Source organism: Asparagus officinalis, chromosome 5, assembly GCF_001876935.1.
Source record: "Asparagus officinalis chromosome 5, Aspof.V1, whole genome shotgun sequence".
Taxonomy (NCBI): domain Eukaryota; kingdom Viridiplantae; phylum Streptophyta; class Magnoliopsida; order Asparagales; family Asparagaceae; genus Asparagus; species Asparagus officinalis.
The window spans coordinates 86368442-86375756 of NC_033798.1; positions in this window are offsets into that span (position 1 = coordinate 86368442).

A 7315-nucleotide genomic window follows, 5' to 3' on the forward strand; every position below is an offset into this window, starting at 1 on the left:
AAGCCTTGGCCGAGACACCTATGGGTGTCTCGGCTAAACTTTGTCGAAGACACCTATGGGTGTCTCGCTGAGGCCTGGAGCACTGTTCCGCGTATTCTGTTCGTTTTCACCATATCTTCGTCATCCGAACTCGGAATCACACGATTCAAAATGCATTGGAAATCTGACGAGGAGATCTATGAGCTTCTATGATTGAATCATATGTGGAGTTAACAAGACACGAGGGGCACTTCATTTTTCATAAGCGATGCGTAGCTCCCGATCCATTTGTGTTTTTGTTATTCCGAAGTTTCGTTACTTTACATGGTTTGTTGACTCACTTCATACGCTTGTCGATATTAATTAAGCTTATGTGACCCAGATAGTGACGTTCATCATCTTCTCTCTATCTCAAGTCGCGTGCTAGAATTTGTGGGTAATTTTTAACGCCTACAAATACCCACTCCAAAGTATTTTAGTATCATTTATTTTATAAAAGAGCCTAAAATACTTTGGATATGATCGATCTAACATTCAGTCAGTATGAAAGGACCTGTAGTTGGCTTTGATTCTTAACTTCTTCGATTTTCAGTCTATTTTGATGAATAGCTAAAGTTCTTCCGGTGCTGCGTTTATTATCTGGCCGTCATCGAAGTTTCGAATCGAACTTGGTGAGTTGGTTTTGGCTCGTGTCATTGAGTTGACTTTGAACTGATTATCTCCGTCACAATGTGTCGACCGGCGTTGACCTTAGGGTTTCACATTGATTAGCGTTGACTTTCATCATAACGCGTTGACTGGCGTTGACCAAGGGCTACGCGTTGACCGGCATTGACCTTAGGTTTTTGCATCGATCGTCATTGACTTTCATCACAATGTGTTGACCGGTATTAATACAGTTTATACTCTATGTTTACTAGAGTCTATACAGTTTAAGCTTTTAAGGTGTTGGACCATGACGGTCCCAAATGTTAAGGCTGCAGGACTAACTATTAAAGTTGATTCATTCATGTATGGATCTTATCCTGAGGTTGTTAGATACTCAAGTCATGAGACCAACTAATGAAGCTGATACGTCAATGACTCTTGTATTTATAGGATTTTTAGCAAATCATCAGCCATCAACGGGTTTGATTAGCCTTTACCGACTACCGTTTGAGTCGGGCTAGCGTGCAGATTGTTTAAATCCGTTCTGCATGTAACGTTATGCTAATAGAGTTAACTCTTTTAGTGCTACAATATTAAATACGTTGACTTTATCTTTCTTACGGGAATAGACTACCCGGCAATGCGTGTTAGGCACTGACTTATCCCTTCTTAGGATTCGGGATAAAAGTCCTTAGACTTATATTCTGGTATCTTTTTCACTCGGTGAAAGACTAAACCGGCAATACATGTTAGACGTTGGCTTATCCCTACTTAGGATTCAGGACAAAATTCCCCGTGCGTATGAGACACGGATTATGGTGTTATAACAATCTGCAGCAATATCGAATATGTGGGTTTTTATCCTTTTTTTTTAGGTCAAGGACTAACCGGCAATGTATGTTAGGTGCCGACTTATCCCTACTTAGGCTTCAGGATAAACTTTCTCAGACTTGGATTCTGGTGTCTTCTTCAATCGGTGAAAAACTAAACCGGCAACGCGTGTTAGGCGTTGACTTATCCCTTTTTAGGATTCAGAATAAAATTCCCCATACGTGTAAGGCACGGATTATGGTATTATTAATAATAACCTGCCATAATATCGAATATGTTGGCTTTTGTCCTTTTTTACAGTCAAGAACTAACCGGCAACGCGTGTTAGGCGCTGACTTATCCCTACTTAGGCTTCGCGATAAAATTCCCCTGATTTGGATTCTGGTGTCTTTTTTAATCGGTGAAAGACTAAACTGGCAATGTGTATTAGACGTTGACTTATCCCTAATTAGGATTCGAGATAAAATTTCCCGCACGTGTAAGGCGCGGATTATAGTGTTATTAATAACGGTTTGCCACAATATCAAATATGTGGGCTTTTGTCCTTTTTTATGGTTAAGGACTAACCGGCAATACGTGTTAGGTGCTGACTTATTCCTACTTAGGCTTCATGATAAAATTCCTCAGATTTGGATTCTGGTGTCTTCTTCAATCGGTGAAAGACTAAACCAGTAATGTGTATTAGACGTTGACTTATCCCTACTTAGGATTCGAGATAAAATTCCCCGCGCGTGTAAGGTGCTGATTTTGGGAGTTGAAAAATAGTGTCTTCTCTTGGGGCAAAGACGAACCCGATACTGGAGAGGAAGAATTTTATATTCTGTCCCCAGTATCGAATGAAACTCAAAGTGGGATCTCCACTTCGAGAATCTAGAGAGTAAAACTAAGAGTGGGATCTCCACTCCAAGAATCAAAAATATTCAGATAATCCTAACTGTTGGAAGGTTTGATTACCGAACTAAAGGTAAATTTCTCATTTATCGAGAGTGAATTATGGTTTTGGCCCTAACTGTAGGAATGTTTGACCAAGTAGGAGTCCAAGATGACCCTAACTGTAGGAAGATTTGATCATTCAATTTGAAAATAGACATCTCGTTCATGGAAGGAATCGAGAGGAGATTTTGGTTATGGCCCTAACTATAGGAAGGTTTGACCAAGTGAATAGTAAGAGTGGGAGTGCAAATTATAGTGAAAGTGTTGATTCGTACAAATCATTCAAAGGGGGTTACTAGTGTTAAGTAACAAATACTTAACACGGAGGGGTTTGACAATTGTCAATAATCAGGAGATTAAAATTTCGAATACTATGTCCAGATTCTAATAATGGGAGTGTTGAGTGCATCGACGTAGTGGGAGTTTGTGTGGGAGTTTCTTATTCATCACCTTCTTGTAGTGACCGGGTTATCCCTAAGAATATTACATGTAACATTCTTCTGGTAACTTCCCATTACTTAAATTATCCACCCCCAGCTTTTTTTGCGAAACCGGATTTAACATTGTACTTAGTTGGATGATCGGGTTATTCTTAAGAATATCAGGCATGGCACTCTCCAAGAACATCTGGTGAAAGAAAGAAAATAGTTTAGACTCATATACCTGTTGGAGTATTGAGAAGCGGTTTATACTCGTATACTCTTAGGAGTGCTATCATTCTCATTCGGCTTATCCCAGCGTTATGACGGCGGCTTCAACCAAGGTTTGGATGCTATTCTTGAGAGCAAAGCAAGCCTTGGTAGGATGAAGGATCCTCCTGTGGTACGCACAGTACTTTCGATCCAAAGTATTGTCAGCTTCCTCCTGATCTGCAATAGGTGGTAGTTTGTGTTGGCCTTCTTGTTTTGATGATGTTTAACAAACAGTTTATGACTAATGTTGTTTGTCTAGTGTTTATGGTTTTTTATTTATTGTAGACAAACAACATTTTTTGAGGATAGATGGAATAGAGCTTCAACGATCATATCCAATAGAGGTTGGCAGAATTGTGGAGTGAAGCCATATAATTCAAGTTGAAGATCCAAGTTCAAGCTTCATCCGCAAGTTTACCAAGTCAAGCTTATTAAAGATCAAGATAGCTTGGGTAATTTAGTTTAGGTTTTATATTATGTGTGTTAGTATGTTAAGCTCAATATCATATACACACACATTTTATTGGTTTCCTTGTATATATATATGTAGTCATATATATATACAACACAAGTTTTGGTTTTCATGTTTATAAATATAAAATTACATATTTCATATTTATTATTTTGATTTGGTTTAACTACTTAGATATGAAACAAATATATTTTCATATACATACTCATATGTTTCATTTTCTATTGTATTTGTGAAAATATTATATTCTCAGTTTATAGACTTAACAATCATTATATACATCTTTTATTAAGTCTACAAAATTATTTTGTATGGTTTCAAAACATGGTTAAGCTAAAATGTCAAAACTCATATGTTCACATTTTTATGTTTTGGACTATTTTACAAAATGATGATATTTTACATTTGGGAAGTCCTTTTTGAAAACCTGTTTTTGTAGCATGTGTATTATCATGTCTACAATTATTTCCATAGTTTTATATTTTTCTGAATTTATTTAATATTTTTAAAGAGGGTTTTAAAATCAGAAAATTAACTTTCAAACTGTTCTATTCATGTATCAGTTTGCGGTCGACCGCCACGGTCGACCGCACCTGAGTTTTTACCTGTGGAGTCAAACAAAAACTTCGCGATCGACCGCCATAGTCGACCGTCAACTCAAATTTTCTCACGGTCGACTGCCACGGTCGACCGCCAAAGTCTCTGGAAAATTCTCAGCTCCAAAAGTGGCTCACAGTCGACCGTGAGATTTTCACGGTCGACCGCCGTTCACTCCAACGGCTAATTTTGGTACAGAATTAGATTTCTGATTTTTGGATTTTTTTGATCTTTTCCTTTGGGGTTTTGGCTAAGATTTTGGGAGGCTATATATATCCCTTGCTCTCATCTTTCATCAGCAATCTAAGAAGTTTTTAAACAAGAGTTTAACAAGGGTTTAAGTTTGTTTAGTGTTTGTTTAAAAGAGTTTTGTTTGTGAAGAAGTTTTACACAAGTGGAGGAGATCATCTACATTCTTTGGGCTTCATTTTAATCAATCTCTCCATCTTGTTTTTTAGAGAAGAATTTCTAAACTCAATACTAGCTTTGTATTAATTCTTTGTTGTTTATTATTTTCATTAAGCTAGTATTTTCAATTGAGTTTAGTTGATTTGATTTCACTTATTATTTACACACACCCACTTGAGCTTATTGTATTTGCATACATTGTATATTTGGGTTGGTGAGAGTTGTAACAATTGAGTGTGAGCTTTTATTGTGTTCTCATCCATATTAAGAGAACAATCATTTATTGTAATTGTGCTTATTGTGAGATTCACTTTGTATACACTTGTACACCGAGAGAAGTGTATGGCAAGAGTCGGGGATCATCCCAAGAGGAGTGGTGTTGGTTGACGAACCTAGGGAGAGGTTGTATCCGAGAACTTGAGGGAGACACGTCTAGTTCAACACTTGAGAGGGTGTAGAGTAGGATTACAAGAGTGTGTTAGTTGTAGAGTTTTCGATAAACTAGAAAACCGTATTGTGAGGTGTAAACATTGTTTGGGTAAACGTAGAAAATCCGGTTGTGATAGTGGAGATCTCATCGAGGTGAGGAGCGGAGATGTAGGTCAAGTGGTTAGACCGAACTCCGTAATCATATCGTTTTGTTTGTGATTGCATTGGCGTTCTTATTTTTATGTTCATATCTTATATCGCCTTTGTATATTGCTTGTTGATTATATTGCTCACTATCTAGTTTAGATTGTTTACCCTTGTGTTAATTATATACCCTTGTATATATCTCATAGTATATCTCATTGCTAGGATATTGCTCTTTGTTCATATTGATTATCCTTGCTTGTAACATATTATATATCTCTCTTACAAGAATAATTTGTTATTAATTTTAATTGGTATAAAATCGGATTAGATTAGCATAAGATCCTAATCACCCCTCCTTTAGGGTCCAACAGTTTGATCTTGTTGTTCTTGAGGAGGGATTCGAAAATGGTTGGAACGTCTTCGTCCTTGAAGGAGTACTCTTTTTAAAGTCTCGGATCCGAAGTCTTTTGCTGTCTCCAGGATTACTGTTGTGACGTCTCATTAGCATCAACAATAACTCCAGGGGCATTCCCTTTACCATGGGAGATGAAGCTTGAATTTGTAGGGTTAGCTGTCGGTTGGCTTCTCTCAGCTTTATTCTTTCTGAGAAAGCGCTCGGTCTGCTCTCCGCGTACTTTCAACTCTTTCCAGGTATTGGATGGTGCTACTCCCATAACTTCCAACATGTCCAAAGAGAGGTTGTTGTGGCATGTTTGGAGGATGAAGTCCTCTGTAATCGGATCTTGGCAGTTCATCGCCTTATTCCGAAAGCACTTGACGAAGTCGTCGGTCGTCTCATCATCTTACTGTTTCTCATCGAAGATTGTCCTGATTAACACCTTGGCGCCGTCATCAAAGAAGTGAGCGAGGAACAGGTTCTCCAGGTCGTCCCAGCTGTTGATACTTTCAAGCTTGAGACGGCGGTACCAATCGAAGACGGGCCCATAAAGGGTGCCAACGAATGACCGAACCATCAACGCTTCATCGCCGGAGATTATGCCCAAGTGGGACTTGAAATAAATCAAGTGTTGAGTGGGGGAGTCCTTCCCGTCAAACGTCGTGAAGTTGATCAGGTTGAACTTAGCCGGATATAGAATTGATTCTCACACTCTTGGGTAAGGACATGTAATGCCGGTCTTCTTTACCTCTCGAGCAGACATCAGAGCGTTGATTTTGCTCTTGAGGTCTTTCATCTTCTCATCCTCGTCTGTATCATGCTTTGAACGATTTCTAAGAGGAACAACGCGGCTACCCCCAGCATTGTCATCTTCGATGGGACCACCCCCAATGTTGTTATCTTCAGTAGGGCCACCCCTAGCGTTCTAGTCAACGGGAGGGTTATCAGTATTGAGATGTCCATCCACATCTAAATCGCTACCTATTTGGTCATCAATGTTACGATGGCTGGATTCACCAAGTTGATTGGACAAAGCCCGAATCTGTTGGTCGTGCTCTTCCCTCATCCGCTACATAGCCATTTCCATTTTAATTTTGAATACTTCTTTCTGCTTGGCTAGAGAATCCTCAACCATTTTGGCTACTTCCTCGGTGTTAATAATAAACGCCTTGTGGGGTTATTCTGGACTAGATACCATTTTGTCAGAAGCGACTGCAGAGTTGGTATCTGACGCTTCATCATTCGAGGATAATCCCCTCTGTATTCTATAATAATCCCTACGTCTAGTAGTCCCTGTGCGTAGCTGAGTTAGATGATGCGATACGAGCGGGTCAGAATTAGAAAGTCGAACCGACTTTCCCTTATCAGCCATGTTAATTATGACTTCTGGAAGTTTGTCATCTTGAACAGCTGATCGTTTCTTACGGAGATTCTTTGGTTTGGACTTAGCCTTTCCGTTAGAGATTCTCTCGCATACTGAGACCCTCTGTGGAGCGATCTTGAGGCAACTACATACTGATAATACTACCCTGATAAGTTTGACGCACAGACAATAAAAGTCAGTCTCCTGAGCATCTCTCTTTCGAGATCTGTTCGTGCCCCCAGCTGATAGTACAACTCATTGACATAATGGCCGAAACAATCTATCGTGTGTTGGCACGACTTCTTAGGTATAACGTCGTCGTCTGACGAACATGTTTCCTTCTGAGGATTCGTCGCCTTGTTGGCACTCTCAAGAGTCGCATGTTTTGAGCTATGCCTTCGTGAGCGTGGGACCTCAAC